The following is a 27,877-nucleotide window of genomic DNA, read 5'->3' on the forward strand; positions in this document are numbered from 1 at the left end:
TTCAAAAGAAACCCTAGCTCTAAAGCAATATGTCAATTTCAGTGGACCTGTGCCTTAAACAGAATGTTGTATAAGTGAAACTGACTAGGGAAAAACAATGTTGGGAAAGCAGAAGGAAGAGAAAATCTTAAGAATTTGTTCAGCCCAGCAGACTTCACCATGGGTTAAAATGTGCTTTTGCAAATAAGGAAAAATGCCTGTTTTAATAGTGTAATGTTTAAAGAAGGCCCTGTTTTAGCCTAGCTCTATAAAAGGGGTTTTCCTTGGAAACATATAGGGGATGTTTTATTTCAAAAGGCTTGCTTCTGATTCAGAACCAAATAAAATAAAATAAAGAATTAAATGCAGTGGCTGGATTGTGGAAGCTCCAGAACATTTTTCTGCTGGCTAAACTGAGGCCTTCAATTGTGTTCACCATGCACTCCTATTGATGATGTTTGTGTATTTGGATAAATGTTAAATAGCACAATAGTGCTTTTAGGACAATTTAAGGTGCAGGGGAGATAACAGTCAACCCTGGCATAAGGGTTGTAAAATATACGAAAACAAAGTAAGTTCCTAATAGAGGAACTCCCGTCCCCTGCACACTTTCACTAGCTCAAATAGAGCCCAATTATTAATATGACTTAGAAACACCAAATATGTGTGTACATACTTTGCAATACTTATTATTTAGTTTAAAGCACAAAAAAACATTTTAGTATTCAATGAAGAACCTCCACACATGTAAGAGAGGAACTCTTTTAATTCATCGGAGGTCCCTTGCCAGATGCCAAAGATGTCGTCGATGAAACGTTTCCAGAATTTGATTTTGCTTTTCCAAGGTTCTTTGTTCAAAATGTGATGGTGTTCAAAATTAAAAAATGTATATATTTGCATAGGATGGGGCTACCGAAGAACCCATTGATGTACCGGATATTTGAAGATAATATTTGCTGTCAAATCTGAAGTAATTGTTATACAGGATGATCCTAATCAGTTCTATTGCAAAGGCCTTGTTGATGAGTGTAGTATTATGTCTGAGGAGAAACCATTCCAGGGCCTCTATTCCTGCTTGGTAGGGCATTGATGTATATAAACTATTCACATCCAGTGTGAATAGTATTAGATCCGTTTCATCAGTTATTATTTCCCTTAGTAACCGTACGAAATGTGCAGTATCTTTTAAGTAGGTAGTGGTTTTTTGTACCAATGGTTGAAGAGCCGTCTCTAAATAGATGGCAAGTGAATGAAAAATACTTTCCTTACCAGCTACTATTGGCGAAAGGGCGGCTGTCTGAGATTTTTATGCATGAATTAAAAGAGTTCCTCTCTTACATAAGCAACTGCCATGAGAACATCACCGTTACATTAGAAATTGGAACACCTGGAGTACATTTTCTAGACGTACAAGTTGAAAGAAGAGACACAGAATTTTACACGAGAATTTACAGAAAACCAACAGATGTCAATAGTGTCCTACACTTTGGTAGCTTTCACCCACTCCATCTGAAAGACAATCTACCCTTTTCTCAATGTCTTTGGTTGAAAAAAATCACATCAAATCCTACAGAATTACTAACAGAACAAGAAATCATAAAACACAGATTCAAGAAAAGAGGATTTCCAACGGAAATAATTGACAAAGCATTAGTACGAACTAACGCTATAACCAGAGAAGATTTACTTCAGGACAAACCCAAGAAAAACACAACGAGACTCATTCACACCTTAAAATACTCCAGCCAAAGTTTCCAAATCAAGAGAATAATCAACAAAAACTGGGATCTGATCAAATCAGATCCAAATCTGAACAGATTATTCCCCGACCCGCCCATGTTAGCCTATAAGAGGGGCAAAAACTTTAAAGATAGTCTAATTAGGACAGAAAGAATGAAGAAACCAACCCAAACCACATTCAGAAAACAGAAGATGGGAACACATGCCTGCCTCAACTCCCAACACTGCTCCAACCTCATCAAGGGGGACCACATAAGACACCCTAATAGCGGTAAAAAAATAATGCTAAAGGACTTTGCCACTTGTGAAAGTAAAAATGTGATATACGGATTAAAGTGTCCATGTGGAAAATATTACGTGGGCAAGACCACCCACAAAGCACGTGAGAGATGGACGGAACATAAATCCAATATACGAACGGGCAACATTAAATCCCCAGTTGCCAGACACTTCAAAGAAAATGGACATAATATATCTCAATTGAGACTGGTTGTACTAGAGGTGCTTCGAACAGCCCCAAGAGGGGGAGACTTAGCCAAACGATTGGCACAAAGAGAATTATTCTGGATCCATAAATTGGATGCCATGACTCCATTAGGCTTATACGAAGACTTTTACTTAGGTCCATTCGTGTGAAATACCCAATGTACTAACCAAATTTAGTCCAATATACACTTATGTAAGTTACTTCAAAAAAACTCAATGATACAAAGTTTCCAATGTAACAAAGGTGAACTGGTTACTCATTAGAGTGTAAGTATACATTCAATGAGACAGACGATCAATGTAGAACATTGTACGTAATAATATATGTACCCATGCATATTGTACACATATACAAAGGTTTCCATGTAATATCAGGGTGATGTAGACTGTAAGCCTCAAAACAATAGGCGAGTTGAATCAGAAAGTGTGAGCCCGAATGGACTTTTAAAGGAATACACCTGCTTTAAGCAGTACCATTGCAAAGGACTACAAGTATGTTTTTTCTAAACTTTTGTACAGGTGAAACATTTGTACCTACACAACCACATTTCCCAGAACCACTAGTATATATGTTTTTTACTGTTGTTTGACATCTACCTTACTGTAATGCCATTTGTGACCTACTCTTAGGAACACCCATGAACACTATTACCACTCGAGAACTATTCCAACTCTGCTCTTATGTTTCTAAGGGATATTTCTATCCCAAGACGTCCGTCCGCTCTGACGCCTTACCTACCTTTCAGAACTTGATCACTTCCATACATTCTTAATACATTTTCTACCTTCGTATGTTTTGTTGCACTCGCCACTAACGTACACTACTCTTCCCGATTTTTCGTTTACAATAGTGACGTCACCTGACGCCACTGCGCGGTGATGTCATAGTCAAGCGGCATTACTTCAGTGTGCCGCCCGGTACTCTTACTACGAGCACGGGAACGGACACGCCATTTCTCCTTTCTTGCCGGACTGAGAAGGTAAGCAGATCCTCCTCTGCACTACCTTGCCTCCTTAAACTACACGATCGGGCTCTAATGCCTTTTTCTACACATTTTAAACATTAGAATACGACCCAGACGATTGAGAAGTCACAGCATCTCGTGTTCTGCCGGATCCTCCGGGTTGAGATTGTTGCCATTCTACCTTCACGGTGACTACTTTCCTTACCATAAGGGTAAGCACAAAAACCTTTTGAGACTGATATTCTTTTGTAAAGATACAGCCCGCCTCATATCTCTCAACATGAATAATCATTGATTAATAGCCCTCCATTTATGAATGAACCACTCTTTCTCTTGTCAACTACCGACAATGACCACTCTTTCTCTTGTCATCTACCCACAATGACAAGGATATCTCCTACTTGAATGCCTCTATTACACCGCCATTTGGCGGTCAGACCCTTGAATGCCTTTTAAAAAAAAAAATATATAGAATATCAACTACTTGAAACTTTGAATTTGGTATATTGATTGTTGGACACACCTGATTGTCTAGGATAGAATACACCGAACAACTTTATAGTTATAGTTGAATAACTGAGTGAATATCTTTACTTTATTAATATTTACCTAAACCACCAGTACATTGGGTTCTTTCCTGATGAGAATGCATGTGAATACAATATATTGAATTATGATTGACTTTGAATATATATTATCATATAGATAATTACATGTTTTATTGAAATTTCCCTTCAGATGTGATAAATGTTGTTCAATATGCCCCTGAAGAAGAGTTGAACTTCTCGAAATGCGTTGGGCCAACTATGAATTATTGAAAATTAAAGAAACTGGAAATACCTACAATTTATGTGTGGAGGTTCTTCATTGAATACTAAAATGTTTTTTTGTGCTTTAAACTAAATAATAAGTATTGCAAAGTATGTACACACATATTTGGTGTATCTAAGTCATATTAATAATTGGGCTCTATTTGAGCTAGTGAAAGTGTGCAGGGGGCGGGAGTTCCTCTATTAGGAACTTACTTTGTTTTCGTATACTTGAGGCCTTCCCCCAAAAGGAGCCACCATACATTTCTCGGACACGTGAATGTTAATTGCTACCTTTGAAAACTTTGAAAGAAATATCACATGCATGTAAGACATTTGTCTGGGCTTCAGCTTGAGACAATGGATCTGGGACACCTATGTGTGAAGTGGGGGAAGTGACAATAAACCTTCAATCAAACTGGGAACCCCCATGACCACCCTGGGCTGAACTGACAGCTGGTGGTAGCCTGGAAAGATATGATGATATTTGGAGTACAAAGGCAGCCCCATCTGTTTCAAAATACTATTTGACGAATATACTTTTAAGACTGTTAATTATGTAACCGGACAGTGCAGAAATGTAAAAGTTGTACAGTTTAGGTGTAATTTTCATGGCTTTTAAACAAATACGTGTTAGACTGCACAGGCATATTGTGGACAGAAATGGCAGAGCATTGGACATTATGAGGAAAGTGTATATGATGCCACTTTGAAATTCAATATTCACATGCCTTATGACTATATATACACATGTATAAAGTTATAGAATTTTAGGTAAATTAATTTCATTGAAAAACTGCGAAAAAAAACTATTAGACAGATGAAAAAAGTCCTACAAATGTGAGAATTGGACTGCAATGTTCTGTGTGAAATATGTAAATACCTATGTAATTTGTTAAAGTGCCACAACTGTACAAATGTTTAATTTATGCTAAAGACTGATTTTAGCAAAAGTAACTGTGGGATGATCCTATGCATTGTAAAGCACACATCATAAATCTGACATCATGTCCCTGAAACCCAAATGGCTGACAGAAAGGTGGTAACAATCACCCCTGGCCAATACAGTTGTTAGAGGCATGCCCAGCCTAAACCTGCCCCATCGTATAATCCAATGATGACCCCATGCCGTATAAATAAGAGAGGCTGGCAGAACTCCAGACACTCTCTACTGAATTTCCAGCGCCTGCGTATCCTGACATTCCAGATCTACCTTTGCAAGATTCCAGACTCTACTGCAAGGCCAAAGCATAGCCGATCCTATCCCAGCAAAGCCGTTGATCCAGAAATTCCACTAAAATCCCAAAAACCAAGGGGAAAAGCTGACATACCCTTTTGGGAAGCATCCTGTGACCAGACCGGCTTTTTGCCCACTCCCTGTAAGACAGCTGTATCCTTGCCATCATCCAGTGACCAGACTTGCCCAGCTGTTTGCTGTTAGGAGAGCCACCTTCCTGTGACCATATGATTTTGATTCCAGAACCAGTTGACTGTCCAAATCTCCAAACTCAAGTGCAGATTGTGAGTATTTCCCCATCCCATAGCCACACATAGTCTACCCCATCTTGATATTTTGTCTTGGTGCTACTCTCTAAGTAACCCTATCCATACCCTGGTAACTTGTCCAAACTGTCAGAATTTTCTGTGCATATTGTCCTTGATTCCAAGTGTTAGCACCATTTTTCATTCACCCTATCTTGTAACTCCTTGCAATATTTGGAATCATTTAAATTAATTCCCACATAGATCTGAACGCGGGGTGAAAGGGTTGAGTTGCAAATTAACCTTGGATCACACTGTGTCTTTCTTTAACAATATAGTCTAGATAATTTAGTTTAGGTAAAACTTGCATTTCTTTTTCAAAACCGATTTTCTCTTTTTAACAGCTCTATTTTCCTAAAATCGAACCTCATTCCACCTTGAAAATCTCATTCAATTCTCCAGCTATAGTCACTCTTTCACATTCATATTGTCCCTGTGATGTGCATCTATCAACCAGCTTAAAAACATCATTCCGATTCTGTGTTTTTCACCCATTTAAAAAAAAAACTTTTTATATTTAAAGCTGAAAAAGAGACAAATGCAACCTTTCCATGTGTGATTTGACTGCACTGTTTTCAATTTAAACCTGCTTTGTGAACTGTATGCCTTTTGTGACACCTTACCTTATAGTTGCTAGTGATATAACATCCCTGAGACAGTGATAAAACATATGTACATCATTATTTAATTACCCATATAATTAATTATTTGTTAAATCCGAGTGTCATTTAGGCCATTGCAATGAGGTTTTGACTCTTATTTTGTGAATTTGTAATTGTGGGTTGAGGGAACATTGCAGAGAGAAACCTTAACTGGGGTGTTATCTATGCTAATTGAAAAAGTGCTCCTATTCATTTGTGCTTTGGATATGTTCTTGTAGAATGTTACCCACGCGTATTTCAGTGGTTTTCATTGTACTTATCACCCTATTGGTGATTGCTGCCCCATATAAAAATGGTTTGATTTTCTTTGAAATTAAAATAAATATATATTGTATTCCCACCAACCGGCCTGGTTCATGGCCCAGTGTGACCTGAGGTATTTGCAAAAGGGTGTGTAAGACGGGTTGGGTATCGGCTCAATTCGATTTCGTAGAAATAAAAGAGAAAGTATTCTGATTGAGCGCTACATCCTAGGCTAAGGACAAGAGTTCTGATCCAGTGTGTGATGCCCAGTTAGAATCCTTCACAGTTCAGTTGGGGGTCATATGGCAAAACATGTTTGAATTATGATGATGATATACAACTTTTACTTAAATGTTCTCTCCTATCTGTAAAGAAAGCTTTCACCTCCTGCATGGTAGACATTTTGATATGGATGCTTTTGAATGCATTTAAGTGAAATGGCAATCCTGCTAGTAGGACCATGAATGATAGAAACACTATTAGGTTTTTGGCCTGAGGTGTTGGGCCCTTACCATGCTCCACTTTCTCTGGTTTGAACCTAGTAGTGATTCTTGACTCAAAGCTCTCTTTTAAGCCTTAGATAGTGTTAAGGATTTCAATCAGGCACACACCTGGGTCTTGCCTAGCATGTAAAGCACAGATGAAATACTTATTCATTATGTCTATAGGTTTAATATTCTGTGTGATATACCACTCATATCACACTTGCCTCAAAATACCCCCAGGTCACAGTGGAACAGAAATCAGGCTGGTTGGTAAAGGTAAATATTTATTTATTTAAAATTGAAATCAAATATACGTTTTAATATAGATGGGGCAGCAATCACCAATGTGGTGACAATACAGATCAGAAAATAAGTAAGGCAATTGAATTCACTTATCGTATTACAGAATAGAAAACACAGGGAAAAGACAGTTTTGGTTTGTGAAAAGATAGCGCTGAAGTTAAGATTCCCCCTGCAAAATTCTTAATTCACAAATGAGCAATTCTACACAGAGGTAAGTAAGCAGCAGGTATTTAGGAATAAAATAATAGAATACAGTGTTTGAATATAATCTTCCCTCCCCAAACAAGAGAGAAAATGTTTTTGGAACTTTGACACTTTTAACTGACAGTGAAACATTGAAAAGTGTGCAAAAATGCTTCAATTGATATAAATTCCTATGTAACACTGAACAGGTCTTAACAAACATGAGCTACAAGATGAACAACAGAACACAATTTAAATCAGAATGAGAGTGTGGAAATACTTTAAATGGGAAAAAGACACATGTGAAACTTTTGCAAAAAATCAAATTCACCCCTAATTTTCGCTAAGCGATTTTTAAAGCAAACAGGTGAGATATACTGTTCTGCAATGTGGTTTGTTGTGGATGTAGCTACAGGTCTTAGGTTTCAGTGAGAGTTGAAATTAAGTTTCTATCTTTAAAATTGAAGAAGTTATACAAGTTTGAATGAGAGATGTTTTTGAAAATAAAGATGCAAAAAATGAAAACAAAAATCAGTTCCTGCAATGACAAATATGCTCTAAAGTAGGGTGTTCAGGCTGGTTACCAGTTTGAAACACAGTAAGCCCCAGAGTGGTCCGCGGAAACCTACCACAGCACGTCCGTGTCCTCCTTGGAGGACTCAGTCGGATTACCCGTGGGATGATTTTTAAGGGTTTGGGATTTTCACAAGATTTTATTACTATTACAAGAAATCAAAGCAAGGTTTCAGACTGGTGTGACACTATTATAAATTCTTTTAAAGAGAGGATGGGTTGATATTGGGATAGGATAAGGCAAATATACTATGGGTTACTATGATTCCTGTTGATACTTACAGTTCTCTGTGTATTAAGATTGGACCGTTGGGTTTCTGGTCATCCGGATCGGGTCTACCGGCAGCTGGGCACCTCTGGCAGGATGGTCAGCAGGGCAGTTCTGGTCAATTGGACTGGCACCTCAGACTGGATTTGGATTGGATTGGCCCTTCTGGTCACTGGACATGGTAGATAAGCGGGAAGATGAGTTCAGTAGGCAAGCATGAATGGTAGCAAGCCAGACTGGATCAGAATTATTCTTTCCTGAAGTTTGGGATGGTTCAAGATTTGGGACTAGCTGGAGAAGAGTACAGCAATTGTTGGGCCTGAGTTTTGCAAAGTAGTCTGGAATCAGGACAAGATGAAAAGTTCTGGACAGGATGCAGAAGTCAGGAACAACACGCAGCGCGGAAATCAGGATGTAGTCGGGAATCAGTGTGTGTCTGCGTGTGGTGAAGTTCCTATCTTTATCATGTCAAGTGACATCACAAAGTTTATAGTAGAGGCAGAATTTTAAATCACACCCCCATGGCTGTGATAGGTCAGAGGCACTTGTCTCTTTCTGGTTGGAAATCAGAAAGAGCTGTCATATTTTATGACATGATTTGGGAACTCCCACATTGATTTGAACCACAATTTAACTTTCCCACAAATGTACATTTCTATAAGTATGCCCTCTAATAAAATCGGACACATGCATTACATATTTGATGGGTTATTTTTACATTCAATTCCCATCTCAGTGCGAACTGGCTTTGTCGTTCTGTGGAATTTTGTTAATTTTAATCATAAATATTTGTCCTAACAATTCCTAATTCAGAACATATCTGCACAATCCCCACTAGAACACAGGCATACAATATTAGATTTGCAGCATTAATAGTTTTGGCACAATAAGTGTGTTGGTGTATCTTTGGTTCCTTCTGCAGTACAGGGTTCACTCACATCTTCAAAGAAAGGGAATAAAATTAGATTTACAGCTACCAATTTTTAGTTTTGTCCTCCTTCATGTTGCAAAGTTAAGGAGTTTCAAAACTTAATCACAAATAGGCATTTAAACACCAAAAGTTCTTGTCAGTTTTTTTAAAAAACTTTCATTCAAGTGGCAACAGCTGTCAAATTCCTTTGATCAGGGTGGGGTGTCCTCTTCTTTGAGAGGGAAGCTCCTGGCCCCTCACCTAAAGGGATCAGTGCTCAGCCTGCCATTGTCCTTGACAGGACCAGAGACGAAAGTCTGTTGAGGTCATTTTTCTAAATATGCAAGAACCTCCAGCATCAATTAAGCCTTCCTGTAGCAGCAAGGTGTTACCCATTCCCAGGCTGAAGCTGTCAGCTCAGAATTAAATATTTGATTAACTCAAGACTGGGTTTGGACTTTAAAGAATTACCTACAGCTTCCATTACAACTTTTAACTTGAACACAGTTTATAGGTAGATTTTGACATTGAAAGAATTAGGCCTTTCCACAAAAACATACTTTTAAAGCAGGCAATTTTGCACTTTCTTCAGGGAAAAACACCTTTACACTTAGTCGTTTACATCCAATTTATTCCTGCAGCACCCACACATTTTACGCACCATTATTTCTGTCCTTGAGTGCTGGAATTTGTTTTTCAGTTTGGAGATATGTATCTAGCCTTTTGTTTGTAGTTTCTCTCTGCACAGCTGAATGTGTTACATGTTGCCATTTTAGCCGCATTTCTCCCGTGGAAATGGAACCAAATGTTATTGAGCTGATTTTTCATAACCTACATTTCTTAGCTGCTGTCAGTCAATGAGGCCATGCTTCTCTGGCCACACTGGATGATCTGTACTTCTTTTACATTCAATGATTCACTGAAACATGATTGGATCTAGTGCCAAAACAGCACTGTGAAGGTTGCAAAAGCTGCATTTTACAAGGCATTTTCGGTTTTTAGCCCAATTGTGTGGCCTTGCTTCATGTTAACTGTAACAGCACCCACTGGCATTCTCCTGCAGTGACAATTCTGCTGTCACCCCTATTTTGACTGTGTGGCAGGGGTGTGCAGCCTTTGGTGAGTGTGACCCATGTGCCGTTTTGCAGATTTTTGCATGCACAAGGGTTAGCACATCCATTTTTGGCTGTTTTTTTTCCGCATTTGTAAATTGAGGCAGTGGGGCACATTTGGATGGGTTAAAATATCCAACAAAAGCCCCCCACCCCCACTTGGGTTTGATTTCCAGTCATGGGGAAGTCGGGCACATGGGATTTGTCTTTCTGTCCATGTGAAGAAATCCGGTTCATTCTCCCATCAGCGATTGATGCAACACGCTCTCCTCGCTGGTTCTCGTTGGAATCCGAACGATACTCCTGGCTTTTCTCATGCTTTCCTTTCCAGTGTGGAGCGATACTCCGGATCTCTTGGGTTTTTCCTCCCAGGTCCCCGGGGAGGTCCTCCTTGGTGATTAGGTGTACTTGGTGCAATACTAGAAAACAGAACTTAGCGTGGTTATGACAAATGTCCCACTACTGTTCCCAAGGGGGGATTTCAGCAGTGGGATAGACGCATACATTTAATGACAATTTACAATATTCCCCGCATGTATTCAATGACAATTTAACAATTTCCTAGGTGTCCAGATTCTCTCCCTCTGGGTTTCCGGTAGGCTCTTCTATTTGCTGCAAAGTATGCCTGGGATGGCAACTCTTTAGCTGGTTTATGTGGACCCAATTGTCTTCCCCTTCTGTCAAATTTCCCTTGAGGATGTGGATTCTGTAGGTGACTGGTGAGATTTTGTCCACAATTTCAAAAGGACCCCGCCAGCTGGGCAAAAATATGTGCTCCTTCACTTGGTTCCTTTGGAAATTGTACAAGTGACCTTGTCTCCTACTTGATATTCCTTTTTGGTTGTCTTAAGGTCATAGTGGGTCTTCATACTGTCTGCAGATCTTTCTAGATTCTGCTGAGCATACGCAAAAGCATGTTGAAGGTGTTTTCTCAGATTTACAACATACTCATGAGTTGTGGAGGCATTGATCAATGTCTGCTCTTGGGTTCTGTAAAGCAGATGCTGGGGTAGCACCATCCTTCATCCAGTCATCAGCTGAAATGGAGACTTTTTTGTTACAGAAGAAGGGGTAGATCTGACGGCCATCAGGACAAGGGGTAATTGAATATCCCAACTTGGCCCAGAGTCTGCCACAAACATTTTTAATATGCTCACAGTGGTTTTATTGTACCTCTCAACTCCACCACTAGAGGACCAGAGGAATGCAATGTGTAATTTCCTTTTTACCCCAAGTTTCTCCCACATCTTTGTCATCACTTTGCTGGCGAAGTGACTACCTCGGTCTGACTCAATCCTTTGGGGTAGTCCAAAACTCGAGAAGATGTGCTTGATCATCAGGCCAGCTGCTGTTTCTGCCTTGCAATTTGGGGCCGGGAGACATTCCACCCATTTAGTAAACAAGCATGTTATGGTTCACATGTACTTGTTCCTCCCATAGGAGCGAATCACGGGGCTGATGAAATTGACTTGCAAATCTGACCAAGGCATTGTCGTCCCCCTCTTTTGGACGGGAGCACGGTGTGTGAATGATGTTGGCTGAAATTGTGCACACACAAGACACCCCTTCAGGTATTAGTCGAGGTCCTGCCCCATGTGTGGCCCGTATGCAACCTCTCGCAAGATTTCTAATGAAGTATGAAACCCCAGATGACCGACTGTGGCCGCATCATGGGCGTGACTTAGCATCAGGCTTCAGAATGAAGTAGGGACCACCCACTGGTCATAGCCAGATATGGATCTCCTCACCAACAAACCGTCTTGGATTTGGAACATTTTAGGACATTTCATCAACACTCTGAAGTCCTCCTTCCCAATTCAATCAGTTTGCGTCAGGGGAAAAATCTCAGGGTCCTCAATGTGTTGATAAAACTTACCAATTATTGGATCCCCTTGTTGAGCCGTGATCATATCAGCATCTGGGGTCTCCTTACTTCACTGGGCAGTTGAGTGTTCATTGTGAGCATGTGTCTGGGACCTAGTGAAAGCAGTGATCTGGATTTCCCCCAACAGGGACTCGATCTCAAGTAGATCCACTTGGATGGCTCTGGTTTTGGCCAGCTGATCAGCTAAGTCATTTCCAGTTTTCTCTGGTGCCTCTACTTTGGAATGACCCTTGATCTTTTTCCAATAGATGATCATCCCACTAGAGGTGACCAGATCATCAATATTTTGTATTAATTTTCCATGTTTTAATGGTTTGTTGTTAGCACATAGCATTCCTCTGGTCTTCCAATTGACCAGGTGCTCCAGGATCCCGTTCCGGACATAATCTGAATCAGTGATTATGACCAGTTTGTGGAGTTGGTGTTGGACAGCAGTGAGGGTGGCTTGATGAACTGGCACAATCATGCAAGTCAGCTAGAACTTGCGCGAGGGTACTCTTCTTGTTTTGCGCATATCTGACCTCCACAGGAAACCCTTGAATTGACAGAATCCAGGAAGTAGTTTGGGAATTACTCACATTTCCGGGCCAGATTCTGTCACTTTGAAGATATTGCAAAGGCTGGTGTGGAGTCTCCACTATGATGTGTTCCCCCTGGATGAACGAGCGGTAATTTTTCAATGCCCACACCGTTGCCAGGAGTGCCTTCTCACAATCATTGAATTTTTCCTCCACAGAGGATAAAGTCTTACTTGTGTAGGAGGTTACTTTATTGACCTTGGCATGCTTTTGGTACAATACTATGGTCAAGCATGTATTTTAGAACTCATTAACTCATTATTTTTGACTGGGTAAGCTAGGCAAGGTGCTTGTGAGAGGCTTATTTTGAGTTGTCTTACTGCATTGGCTTGTTCTGGACCACACTCCCACTTGACCCCCCCTTCAACAGATGGATCAGGGGTCTTGTGATCTCTGCGTAATCCTCAATGAACTTTCTACTGTAATTAGTCAGTCCAAGGAGGCTCCTTAGCTCACGCAGAGTTGTGGGATCTTTTAGTTTCAGGAGTACTCTACTTTCTTTTCCTGGGGACAGAGACCCTCAGGAGTTATCTCATGCCGCAAGAAATTGACATGAGTCCTGCACCACTGTGCCTTACTGAAAGATAGTGTTGCTTCGTCAGCCCTCAACTGTGTCAGAACATAACGGATCTCCACTATGTGTTCCTCCACAGTTGATCTTTTGATCAGAATATCTACATAGGGCAGGTTACCCCTTTCACCCAAGTCAGGCATGGCCTTATGCAAGAAGATATTAAATTCTTTGCCGGAGTTGATGTATCCGAAGGGAGTCCAAGTCCAAGTGTACTGCTGCCCCCCAAAGGTAAAGGCCAGCTTGTATCGGTCCTCTTTACTGACAGGTACGGACCAGTACCCATTGGTCAGATCAATAGCAGTGTATACCTTTGGCCCCTGGATCTGGGCCTGCCCTTGGTCAATGTAGGGAAGAGGCCATCAGGATGTGTGGACCTGTTTGTTTAGCTCCCTTAGGTCAGCACAGAGTCTCCACTGGCCGTTCGGTTTTGAAATCCCCAGCACCTGATTATTAAAGGTGCTGTGGACTGGATAAATTATCCCACGGGACTCAAGGTTTTTAATTATTTCTATGAGGGACTCCATGGATGCGAGAGGCAAGCGATATTTCTTCACAAACACTGGAGTCATGCCAGGGTCCGTGGGAATTGTTGTTGTACGGTTTTCGGTGCAAGCCCAGTCATATGAGTCTCCACTGTAAAGAGATCCTGAAAATCTAAGAAAACTTGTTTTTTCTTTTGCTTTTGCTCCAGAGTCTCACAGGCATCAGCTAGTTTGACTGTCTCTTCAACCATCTGCCTGAAGCCCGGAAAGACTTCTTGTTTGGCTATTTCAGCGGCCTCATCCAGCTGGGTGGAGAAGTCTCTGTTTAACGTACTGACTTGGATTGATGGCTTCAGGCAGGGAAGGCAGTCCTGGTGGACTTGAAAGATCACCTCATCCCTCCTGAAGTCACAGGTCACCTCTTCCTTACCATAAGGTCAGGAAGAGTACACCAGAAAATTCCCCCCATGCCGTGTGAAGATCCTGTCTGGCGTTGTGTCATTGTCGCCATCACTGTCAAAACATCATTTGAGATTGGTCCTATTAGTTCATTACCTAAATCTATGGAAAAATATTGTTTAGTCGCCGCCATTCCAATAATGGTGCCTGCGCACGGAGTGATACTCATAAGGTCGCTGGTATCCACCACCATTGGAATGGTGTTGTGTTCTGTGTTGACTAGTGGTGTTGGGTTTGACCTCAACCCTTGCTGTTGGAGATGGGCGTTGAGGTGAACATATGCGTCAGGATTTCGCAGTTTCTGTCCTCTTTTAATTTTTATTTTAAGTGGGAATATTCGGGTCCGTTATGGGACGGTGACTTCCTCTCCAATCTGAACTTCAACTGCATATGGTAGCAATTGAGCTGACCGAAATGCTTTTTCTGGATCATCAAAGTCCATGGGATTACTCCCTAACTGGGACCAGGCTTTGAAGTTTATTTGGTTCAAACTAATGGCAAAGCGATTGAGAATGTCACTGCCTAAATAAAATGCAGCTGGGACATCTAGCACGACCCAACAGTTGTGTAATATGCTTTGTCACCCATCGAAATTTTGAGCATACACCTGCTAGGCAGGAGATGTTTGGAATTGGGAGTTTCGAGGCCCATTTCCCATTTGTCTATCAATTTAAATGTGGGAATGGATGGATCTTTTGGGAGTTTTCAGAACATGGCTTCGCTGATGAAGCTCTTACAGTTGTTCACGCACACTCAGGCGAGAACAGAGACCTTCCCCTCATTTAACTGAATAGGGATGAACAACTGTTCTCCAATTTTCTGAATGTCAGCTAAACTTTTTGCTGGTTTCTCATCATTTTGGACTATGGAAGTGGGATTGTCTGCTTGTGAATTAGTATAGGATTTCAGAGTATTTCTTTCCAGTGTGGAATGCCACTTGAGACTGGAAGGAAGGTTGATTTTCAGAAATAGAGAGGAATTCCCATCACCAGTTTGTTGTCCTACTGCAATTACTGTCACGTCAGGTATTTGGTTGTTTTGAAAATGGAATTCAATCTGATCCTGTTTTTGTTCAACCATGTGGCATGTGCCATTAAATCTAACATGGTTGGCACTATGTTCTAATCTTATTGGTTTGTTAGTCTGGGTCCAGAGGACCTTGTTTACACAGTCTATTAGGGGAGACAATCTATGCAGGATGTCATTTCCCAGTAAACATGAAGTGCCCTCCGGAGTCACAACTATGACCGGGTGTTTCACCTTGTGTCGCCCAATTTTAATTTCTAAATCCGTAGTCCCCTCAACAGGAATTTCATTCCCATTGAAGTTCTGAAGTGGTCCAGGACGAGGGGTAAGAGGGATCTGGTATCTCTCCCCCCTTCCTGAATTCAGCTGATCAAAGACAGAAGAGTGGCTTGAGATCCAGTGTCCACCAGTGCCAAAAATTCACACTCCCCTTGTACTTGGACCGGGGTATAAGATCACCCCTCCTTCTCATGGGGGCAAAGATAATGTGCATTTTGGGCCAGTAGGTGGTTTAGTTTCTTGATTCTTGCTTCTGACACAGGGGTAGTCTGGGCAGGATTCTGTGTGAGAGCTTGGAGATCTGTAAGCAAAATGTGGCAGTTGGATATTGGGGGAGTTTTGGGCTCCCCTGGTTCTGATTCTCCCCCCCCCCCCCTTTTTGGAGGCAGTCACCAGAATATTTTTGGGCAGTGTGGTTTTACAAGCAATCAATCTGGGGTTCAATTATGGGCGGTTTTAACTCAGTCCCCACAGTTACCCAGTTTTTGTTAGGATCTCTCGTGACCCATTTTTCTCTGGGAGGAGTTGCCCCATCCCTGAAGGAGAAGATTTTTTTCCCAGAATCCTCTGAGGACCCCTCTTTTTCAAACTGGAGGACACTGACCTCCTCCACAAAATGGGTCTTTTTAGGTCCTTTATTTCTCCTACCCTCCCTCTGTTCCATAGGTTGCAGACTTTCGGGGCAGGAGATTTTGGTTCTGGTTACTGGGTTTCTAGGGACTTTTCACAAGTGGGGAAGGAAGCTTCCTCTAAGGCTTTACACCCCCCTTCCCCTGTGCCTCCTCCAGTGAATTATCGGGGTTCTCTCCCCGTCATTGCTCTGGAGTACCAGACCCTTGATTTGTGGAGTTCTGAGCTGCCATGTTCATCTGAGGGTTCTGCTGAGCCCTCAAAAAGCGACCCTGATCCTGGGACAAGTTCTGGACGTGGCGCTCCAGTTGGGACACCCGCTCTGGCTGGTATGGGTGGTCTCTGTTCCATCCTAGTTCGATCACGGGAAGGGTAACTGTCCCTTCTCCCATAATACCCTGGGTTGGGATAGTTCTGGTAACCCTCCACCCTTGGCCTTCCCTCTCCAGGTTTGGGCTGTCTGGGCTCAGGAAAGTGGGGAAAGAAAGGAGTGTTGTTTTGTGAGTTGAAGTTTTGCGGGTACCGGGGGAAGAAGCTCAACCTGGCATTTGGGGGATTACTGCCCTCCTGGGGAAAGTTAGGAGGGAAGTTTCCTGGGTTGGTAGCTACCTGGTTGGATCCCCCCTTGGGCTGGGGGAGTCCACACATACCCAGGATGGGTTTGTTGCCCTTGTAACAGGGGCTAATATGCTCAGGAGAGTTAGGGGTCCCATTTGTGGGATTACCTCCCTGAGTACCTGTCTGGGATTGGCCCGAGGGCCTTCTGGTTCCTGGATTGGATGGGTTCTGTGCAGGTATATTTTTAGTCACCCCCATCTCCAGATCTAAAATGGGGCAACCTTCACCTCCGCCACCTTAGCAGCACCAGGGGTGTTGGCTAGTTTGGGGTTTTTATTGGTGTTCTTGTTCTCTACTGGTTTCTGCACTTCATGAATACGGGTCGCCTGTTCAATGACCCAGTCCAGTGAGCTCTTTTTGTGAAAGTCCCTCCCCTGCTGGGTCATGATGTACTTAGGGAGTGCATGGAAAAAGGTGTTAATGAACTCCCTACTGTCTGTGTGCACCCTCCCGGAGGTCTGCGCAAAGGCACGTTTAAGTTCTTGCACATATTCTTGTGGGGCCTGGTCTTCCCCACACTGCAGATTGTAAGCCGCCTTGCGGGCCTCTTGGGGGTTCCACGGACAAAAAAAAGTTTTAAGATGGCCGCCCTTTAGGTGGACCTACTTGAGTGGTTCTGATCCTCCAGCCCCGCAAAGAAGCTGGAGTACTCAGGGGAGAATGTCCATTTTACATATTGGATGCAACTCTGACTATTTTTCAGATGAAAAGTATCCATCATCTGTTCGTGTAACTCAAGGTGTTCCCAGACTGAATACTTGGCATTTTTGTGATAGGGAGTTAGAACACTCCTAATGGCCTTGATCTGCTTCAGGGGATCTTTTCGTAGAGCCCTCTTAATTTTGTTGGCCTTTTTGGTCTTAGTCACCCGAGTCCACTCATCCTCTGACTCAGAGGCACTACTATTGGAGGTGGCTATCTGATCCTCTAGGCACTCCCTGATTCTGCGAGTTTGAGAAGGGCTTGCAGAATGTGGGGGCCTAGTTTCTTGATGCCTGTGGCATTCAGAAGAGTCCTCTGACTCTCCCCTGCTCCCAGGATTGGCAGAGTACCCCCTGCCCCCCACTGCCATAGCTGGGAAGAGGTCTTTAAGATACTCTTTTTGTTTTCCTGGAGATCCTCACCAAATTTGACAAACTGATCCTTTGGTAGGCGGTATTTTTGAGGATCCAGTTCCCTGACTCTCCGATCACAGGAGTCTTCCTGGTCAGAGAAGCTAGCACTAACATTTGGGGATCTGTACAGAGACGCCGTCCATCAATTTCTGGGAGGCACTGATCTGTCAGTCCCATGTTACCAATTCTGCTGAAGTCTACCATCCCCATGGCCCTTGGTTCATATGAGCCAGTGGACATGAAGCTGGCAGAGTCCATGGTACTGAAAGGGGTTAGAGTCCCTGATTACAGGGGTCCTGATGTTATGCTCAGGGGTTTCTCTGTCCCTCCCTACCTCTTCTCTATCATCCCCTATTCCCTGGTGATATGCCAAAATCTAAATCTTTTGTTCCTCTATCAGGGCCTTACTGGTCTCAATAATTCGCTCTTGCATGGCTATCTGTTTGTGGAGCACCTCATTCTTTTCACAGAGAGCTTCATTGTCTCTCTGTGCTTCCTGCCTGGTTTGGAAATACAGGGCCAATTTCTGCTGCAGGAGACTCACTACCTGAGTTTTATCATTATTGGTCTGGGTGTTCTATTCAGAGCATCCTCCACCCGCCTGGCGTGCTCTAGTAGCTTCTCATGGTCTGTTTTTGCTTCATGGAGCTCCTGGAGAGCCAGCTTTCCTCTAGCTTGGTTTTAATTGGCTGACTTCCTGGCATAAGGCATTCCTCTCCTGATTTAGAGGGCCCCTCTTTGCAGCCAGGTCATCTCTTTGTTTTCTGAATGCATTGGACTTCTGGCGCTCCTTATCAAATTCTGTTTGAGATTCTAGATCTTTAATAATTAATTTATTGTTGTCCTCTTTTAATTTATCTATACGTTCTTGAAGGACGACCATCTGTTCTGCGCAGGCACTATTAAAATGTAATTGTTGCTCCAGTTTCTGTTGACTCTGTTGTAAAGAGTCAACCCTTTCCTGACACGCATCTTTCAGTGCCTGAACTTGGGTATCTTGCTCTGCCTTCTCTTGCTGTAGGAGAGCCAGACCTTCTTTCAATTTTGTCAGATACTTCCTAGCCTCTGTCTCTGATTCTTGGCTCTTCAATAGCCTTTGCTCTGCAGATTCTAGATTGGTTTGGATTGTCTCTAGTGTTTCCACTTGCTTCTTTGCCAGAACTATGTTTTCTGCATGCTTTTCCTGCATTATTCCTATGTGAAGGTACAGGTAGGCAGCTATTTTGGCAATTTTACAATGCTCCTCTTTTACTTTTGGGGCCATGTACAGCTCACTAAGAGCTTGGTGTAATGGGCACTTGTCCTGTCATGTATCTAGGTCCATGGCAGTTACCTGTTTTTTTGATTTCCTGCAGCCATATCTGCTCATTCTGTTCGGGCGACTCACCCCTGATGAACAGTTTGTGCAGAAGGTGTTCCCTAGCCATATTAATTTCTACTGGGATCGCCATTTTGGAAATATCAATTTCCTTATTACTTATTTTAGGGTGAATTTACTTTTACAAACAAGCCTGATCTTTGGAGTATTTATTTTGAGAGGTGCTTGTACAGTGTATTAAAAATGTGCCCTTTCTTATCTGTTTAAAATTCAAATGGTACTGGCCTTGGTATGTCTAAACATTTTTACAAGATTGTGCATATCAGAGACTATTGGAATATATAACATCCATGACTTGATGGATTCAAAATGCTTATTTTCCCTTGTTTATGTCAGCTAGTAGCAAAGATTCAATCTTAAAGGCAATTGAAGACTTACAATGGTTACCTGTACAGAATAGTTTTGCTTTTAAATCTCATACACCACAATGTGCGATCACGCAAAATATAGATCTTATACAACTCCGCCATGATAGGTTTATCTCAGAATATATATGCTATCATAAGAAATAGATTCTATATACATTTAAAATAGGTTTGTCTCAAATTCCAATTGTATCAGAAATATCATCAGTCTTTTATTGTGCCTGTAAATTGTCATTTATTATAGATTGCCAACGCATGTTTTGACGCTAGTTCTTTTTCAAGGCATACAATATATTTGATCTTATGTGAGATAAAGAAAAAGGAAATACAGTTATTGGGAGGTAAAGGAAAAAAAAGAAATAGAAATCATTTGTTAATTGAGGCTAGCATTGGATGGGTTACTGAAACATTCTCCATATATATAGGTGTAGCCATTTTACCTCCAGTATATCCGTTATATATATGAGATTCTATGCACATCTTACAAATGCTAGACACTTTGAAATGGCGAAGAAGGATGATCTGCAGGGTTGCCCAGAGCAATGCCAGAGGTTCAGATTAATTCTAAAGCTTCCAGCCATCAACTATTTTCTTTTGCTTTAGTCACCCTTAGTGGGATGGGTATGCCCAATCATGGGTCCCATGCCCGCTGGGCCTAAGGACCCAAGCTACTCCTCAATGAGGCCAAAACATGTTTGGGGATGCTTGTGGTCTCATGCAGAAGGGATGTCACCCAGCAGTTCGGACTGGGCTTCCCCTCTTGGGAATGGGACCAAGCCTGATTTGCATATGGTCTTTCCCTTTTGTAATGGCTTGGCAGGCGAAGCATGATGGCCTGGATGGTTGCCCCGAGCAATGCCAGACGTTAAGATTCATTCTAAACCTTCCGGCCAGCACCTCTTTTGTTTTGCAATCTACAATAAATTACAATTTACGCTCGCAATCAAAGATTAATAATATTTCTGATGCAATTGGATTTTGAAACAAACTTAAATTAAAGTTATATAGAATCTATTTCTTGCAATAGCATTTCAATTCTGAGATAAACCTATTGTATAGTTATATAGGATTGAATAATTTTCTCTGGTGTCAATTGCTCCATATTATGCACCATCTCTTGCATGCTCTTTGGACTCATTTTCTCTCGTGTTGATGGTTCCATTTTATTAAACATCTGTTGTGTTATCTGTAGACTAATTTTCTCTACTGCTATTGTTTCATGCCATCATGCACTATCTCTGGCATTTTCTTTGGGCTTGTTTTCTCTGGTGTCTCTTTCCCAAGCTGTAGTTTGCTAGATCCTGAAGAAGGTCAGATAAATAGCGGACCCATTGGAATACAAGATCGACCGAAACATATGTAGATCCAAGAGAAAGGAATTATAACTACTCTTTGAACATCAAACGTGTATTAAGATACAGAAAGAACAATACTACCACAGACAGGATTGTCTTATGTTCACATGTGATGACTTAGGTTTCACTATTCTGTGAAAGAGAAAAGATACTGTATATTTTGTCTATGAGTGAAAGTATGAAAGAGAAGAGTGTGATGTCAAAGAATTTATGATTTGTAAATACGTTCTGATTTAAGAACTTTATAATTGTATGTGAAAATAAAATATTTTTCTATTGTAAGAAAGTTTTTTTAATTGTGAAAGTATTTGCGCTAGCCTTATTTATATCTAGTCCATTACTTATTTCTTGCCCCTGGGTACGACAAACTGATATGCGGGGACATTTCTTCTCTGTGAAAGGAACAGTGAGCTAAAGACTTGGTAGAGTCTCTCCCAAGGGTTATTGACCCAAGAACAGGTCATTGGGCTGTGTTTGTGCTGGTAGAGGGATTCCCAGGCCCCCCGCTTTGTTTTGCATAAATTAACTTTGGGTCTCACCTTAAGTTACCAGGGTGATCCAGACGTGGACCCCTTGCTCACTGTTCTTAGAGAGGCACAGCTTCACCTCACTGATGATGCCCAACAAGGCTGAAACACGTGTATGGGGTTGATTTTGATACTCTTGTTCAAAGGAGAATTGCCTAGCTATTCGGTGCTGGACTGCCCCTGGGCAGGACAAAGACTGATATGCGGGGACATTTCTTCTCTGTGAAAGGGACAGTGAGCTAAAGATTTGGTACAGTCTTTCCCAGAGGTTATTCACCCAAGTACAGGTCATTGGGCTGTGTTCTTGCTGGTAGAGAGATTCCCAGACCCCCCTTTGTTTTAGTTAAGGATGCCTCCCACAATTTGGAGAGCTCATGCCAATGATCTGGCCATCAGTTGTCACTGGTCTCCATCAGAGTCCAAACTACATATCAACCTTTTGAAGATGAGGGCAAGACTATTGCTGATGGCCTTTCTTCCCCCTGTCCAGGGAAATAATGTCCTGTTAACGATGGACTACACGGTGGCCATGCATTACCACAACAAGAGAGGAGATGTAGGGTCAATACCACTGTTCGGAGAGGCAATGCAGCTCTGGTTTTGGGCACTGCATGAAGGAATCTCTATTTCAGCAATTCACCTTGCCGGAGAGAAGAATGCGGCAGAAGACGCTATGAGCAGGCAGAGCATAGTCTCCCATGAGTGGGAGCTAACTCAGGAAGTCCTTCAAGAGATCTTCACCCTTTGGAGAACCCCTCAAGTGGATCTGTTCATGCCCAGTGTCAACAGGAAGTGCAACTTGTTCTGCACCAGGGAATTTCTTTAGAGAGGAGCTCTGGGAGACAGGCTTGTAGTGGAATGGGAATTTCCACTTTTGTATGCATTACCTCCAGTCCCTGTCCTTCCTCATGTCATCAGGAGGTTGAGAAATATCAGGAAGTCCATGATCCTCATTGGCCCGGATTTGGCTAGGAGAAGGTGGCACCTGGACCTTCTGTACATGTCCATCTGCCCTCCAATCTTTCTTTCCCAAAGAGAGGATCTGCTCTTGTAAGAGGGAGGTTGCATTGTCCACTCAGAACTCGGGACCCTGAACCTTCATGTCTGGTTTCTAGTTGGTTAAAATGCAGGATTGGGACCTTCCGGAAGATTTAATGGAGGTGTTGCTTTTAGCCAGAAGACCTGCAACAAAGTCTCTGTACCCCTTCCATTGAAAAAGGTTTTACAGCTGGTGCAGAGCTAAGAATATTGACTCCTTCTTTTGTGACACACCAGTGGTGCTGTCCTTTTTGCTTCATTTAGCCCATCAGGGGCTGTAAGATTCGACTACAAAAGGATATTTGGCAGCGTTGTCTATCTTTAAGCATTCGCCAGAGCAGGTATCATATTTTAGGGTCCCTGTTGTGATCAAGTTTCTGAAGGGGTTAACTTACATTTCCCCCGTCCCATTTATTGGGCCGGCCTGGGTGCAAAAGTTTCTTATGGAAGGTCTATTTGAGCCTCTCATTCATTTTCTTTAAGGATGCTGACCCTTAAAACTGTCTTTTTAATGGCTATTATCTCGGCTCGTAGAGTCAGTGAGTTGCAAGCCTTATCTTTTAATCTCCTGTTTACCACCTTTTACAAGAAAAGGGTATGTTGGTAGGTGATGGTAGGTGATGCAGCTCGACCGTAAAGAATTACTGGCGCCTGACTTCCTGCTAACATTGCGGTATTACAATCACGACGGCCACGAAGTCAGGCATCAGTAATTCTGTTAATCCCCATTCCCAGGGAGTCCTATAAGACTCCATGGGAGTGGGGACCACAGAAGCATTGGCACCATAAATGATGGTGCTGTGCTTCCATGATGGCTTGCCTACGGTGGCCGATGTGTCCAGCAGGGTCTGCACTATCAGGCACAGCGTCTCCGGCGGGCAAACCCGTAGTGCGCCGGTCCAGAAACAACAGTGCCGGTAAACTCACCGGAACCGTTGTTTCCGGACCGGCACACTTGTAATGAGGCCTTTCATCTCCTGGAATGCTGATTCCCATTCTTGGGACCAGAAGAATTCCTGTTCCTTTTCTGTGCGGAGGCGTAACTCTTTGCTGACGGAAGCAACCTCTTTGATGTACCTCGTACAATAGCTGGCCATCCCTGAGAAGGATTGCCCAACTGAGAAGGAGGATGGAGTGGGTGTATCAGCCAGAGCCTGTACTTTCACCAGATTCTGCAATAACCCATCATGAGAAAATGTGTCCAAGGAATTTGAAAGTGGACTTGCTAAATTCGCACTTGTCAAGGTTGAGGGTCAAATTTGTTTGTTGCAGTGACATGCAGACCTTACATTGGGTGTTACCATGAGCTTCTTGCGTGGTCCCAAATATGAAAATATCATTGTTGAACTTTAAGCTCTGGGGAATGTGCATGATGACCTGATGTATCTCATTTTGAAAGGGTTTGGCTGCTGATGATACACTGAAGCTTGGACGCTTGTACCTGAACAGTCCTATGTGCATTGTGAACGTGGTGATGTATCTGCTGTCCAGATGCAACTGCAGCTGATGAGGTCTAATTTGGAAAACACCTTGGCACCATGCAGCAAGTGCATCATATCAGTCATTTGGGCTTCAAGGTGCTTTTCTCTTTCTAGCACTTGATTTGGCATTCTCATGTCCACGCATAAGCGTATTCTGTCACTGTGTTCTCTGTTAGGCACTGGCATGATGGGAGAGACGCATGGTGTTGGGCCTTTCACATGCTCTATAATGTCCTGAGCAAGTAAGGATTGCAACTCCTGTTCAATTTATACTTGGGTATTCAGGCAAATCTCTCCATAGTGCTGAGATGTTGGCTTTATACATTTCTGAACTTCTTGCTTAAAAGATGTAAGGCTAAGTTCATTGGGATTTCTTCTTCTGCCTCTTTCTGGTGCTATCTTAGCCTGCCTGGCAGCAATGATATCTTCAGAAAAACAAGTGTTGTGATTAGTTTCTGGTTTGATTAATTTCATTTTCAGTGGAGCCCCGCCTTCCCTTTCCATGGTGGCCATCTTGGAAAAGGATTTTCCTTCCTACAGCAGGACACCACAGGCGTCCCGGTGTAGTAAGAAAAATCCTTTTTTTTAGCACCCCGTGCTAATGCCCTTCATCCTCCATTGTAAGGGCTGCAACGGGGGAATAACAGTCCAGAGCCCTCATTATCCACCCTTGCTTCGCTTGGGCCGATAACTTGGGCTGTCGGGCCGTTATCTCTGTTCCAGTCCCTGAAACGGGGGATGAACACCACATTATTTCCATTAGCATAACGCAAAATGCTAATGGAAATTTTGGAAAATCTTATTGAGTCTATGTACTTTACTGAGAAATGTAAAGTAGATGTAGTATATAAGATTTTCTTTTTGTTCTATTTTTTAACTGTGAAAGTTGGTTCCTAAAGAAAACTTTCTTTTGTTATTTTTGGATGTATTTTGTTTTTTGCAGGTGAGGTTAGAATGTAAGGTGGGGAGGGAAAGGAGGGAAGAGGAACCAAGCAAGCACAGTTTTGATACAGGGTCAGGTAAAGTAATCAGCACTTGAATAAGAGCATGATCAGACCATACACAAGTGACCACATTCAATTGCGAGATTTCAAGATTCTGGGAAAGGAGCCAGTCCAAAATGTGACCGCTTTTGTGAGTTGGTGTTTCGATCCATTGTTTGAGTCCTGTAGATGTGAGAGAATCCATTAATGCAATACCTGCTTATTGAGTGGGTCATTTGCCCAAAAAGTTAAAGTCCCCCATTATGATCAGTGGGTTCTTAGATTTAGATATATGAGCAATGAGATCAAATAGTTGTTCTTCGAATAGGGGCATTGCCTTGAGGGGCCTATAGAGAGTAAGCAAGTTAAAGTAGGTGTTGGGCGAGGTTTTAATTTTTACCCAAAGGAATTTCCGCTCTTCAGATGAAGTGTGAGGAATAATGTGACAATCCAGGTTTTTCTTGCACATCAGCACCACCCCCCTCCTTTACCAAGTGTTTGATCCACCCTAAAAAGCACATAATCTTCAGGTGTGGAGAGCATGGCTTTTGTAGGTAGATTTGAGTCAAGCCAAGTCTCTGTAAGGCCAAATACATCTGGGTTGTGTTCAGCAACATAGTCAGCTACTTCCACACCATGCTTAGTCAGGGAGCGTGTATTTAATAACTCGCACCCCCTCAGTGCACTGCTAAGACTAACATCCAGGATATAAAAGATGACATCACCAATGACATCAGATATGAAATTAATTATGATCAAAAGTCTCTAAAAGGGGTGTTGTTTATAATGTTAGTAACAAGATGTAAGGATTGATCAGGAGATCTATAAATAATTTCTTAATATATTAAAGAATGTACTCATCTCAACAAAACATAATATTGGAGTATTGTTGTTAATACAGTAACCTAATCATACATAGGCAATGGTTGCAGCATGCACTATGAAGTGCAATATTTTTTATCTGCTAACTTTGGATAGTAAAATAAAGAATGGAACTTTATCAGACTTTTCAGTAATGATAAACATGGAATAAATAGCTAAAAGGTAATAATGGAAGACTTTCTACATACTTAATACAAATATTACACATCAAGGCCTACAATGCATACAAATCTGAGGCAAATACAAGGAAAAGTAAGGAAGAAAGAAACAATACCACCAAAAAATGACAGTAACAATAGACTTTATCCAGAAGTACACAAATGATGTGTGTGTTTGAGGCTTGCTTATTTCGCCATGTGTGTGTAACATTAACTGAGGCCAAATCTTAAGGAAAGTTCCTTAACAACATAAATGAATGTAAATGTTTCAATATGTAACACCTTTTAATTGGAAAAATGGTCTCTATCAGTGAGCAAAACAACGTGGCCTACATATGTCAGTGAACAAAAATAAGCAGGCCAGATATGTGATGTCATCAGTGATGTCCTCAATGACATTTGTGATGTCATCTTATCCAGGTTATTAGTCTTAGCAGTGCATGGAGGTGGCGCGAGTTATGGTTCCTTAGCATATTATAACTGGTGAATTTCAAGGGGTTTTCAGTTTTACTTGTAACCGAAACCCCCTTTAACAAAGTTTTCTCACTGAATTTCATGGGTTTTTACCACCACATGCTAATTTCCTGCAATTCACTAATATCATTCTTACCCCAATGTTTTTGTCCAATTTACAAGGCTTCACCCCAAAACTCTGCCATTTCCCACCTTCTAGCATCACTTTTAACACTTCTATACATATTTTGCCACTTTTTCCACTGTGTTTGCATCCGTCAGATGTTTGCGAACGTCTGATGTCATCACGGACCTTCCGGACAGTGTCACGTGTGCCACACAATGACATATTCGCGAACGCGTCTGCACTTTGTGATCAGGCCAGTGCTTCATGGACAGTTCAGAGCTTCTCTTTTTACTGATCTAGGAACTTTCAAGCTCAAAATGTACCCTTGCACAGCTTCTACAACTATTCTTACTCTTTACCCATTGACAATCTAGCACACAGAACATGCCTAGAAGAATATTAGCAAAAATGCTATTTATCTTAAAAACGGCATTATCTATTGCCATCCCTCCTGCCCAAGAGCCACCATCACTACTACCAGCTGTAGGACGCACACAACAAAAAAAGCACAGTACTTCAAAAGACAATGAAGAAGACCAAGAAAATGAGGTAGAGGAAGTGCCTACCTCTAGCTTTAAGAGAGAATCAAGGGTGTGGGAGTTCTTTAGCACTGTTGGGAATGTACCAAAAGCTAAAGCTACGAAAGTGGAAGTCGCAAACTACCTGATCAGTACTCCTATGGGACCATGTCCATGGGCCGCCACACCCAAACCAACAACCACAATTCTCTCAGAAAGAATGTTCCTTTCTTAAAATGTAGTAGGCTGTGTTCCTCCACCTCATATTGCACAACCAGTACCGTAACCACAAAGCCTACTTCTGTGGGACACAAAATCCCACCAGCTACCTTGCAAGCAATGCTGTTGATTCATATCTTTCAAAGACAACAGTCCTCTGTATATACTGCAATGCACTACTCTGCAGAGGGGAGGAATTTCGAAGTGCTTTTGAAGCTGTAATCAAAGAGAATGAGAGACACTGTCCACTACCTTAAATATAACACACGTGCAACATCTTCCCCTGTCCACCTGCCCCTCCAAATTACTGCTTGTTGCCTATTCCCTCATTGCTTGCCCCACCTTACATTGTGACCTTTCCTGCAAAAAAAGGCTCCTGTAAGAACCACCGTTCAGTTAAAACATAGCACTAAAAAAGTAATCTTTTGTAATCTGTCTACTTTACATTTCTTAATAAAGTAGATAAACTCAATAAGAGTCTATTGGC

Source organism: Ambystoma mexicanum, chromosome 6q, assembly GCF_040938575.1.
Source record: "Ambystoma mexicanum isolate Mex_15411 chromosome 6q, UKY_AmexF1_1, whole genome shotgun sequence".
NCBI classification, from domain to species: domain Eukaryota; kingdom Metazoa; phylum Chordata; class Amphibia; order Caudata; family Ambystomatidae; genus Ambystoma; species Ambystoma mexicanum.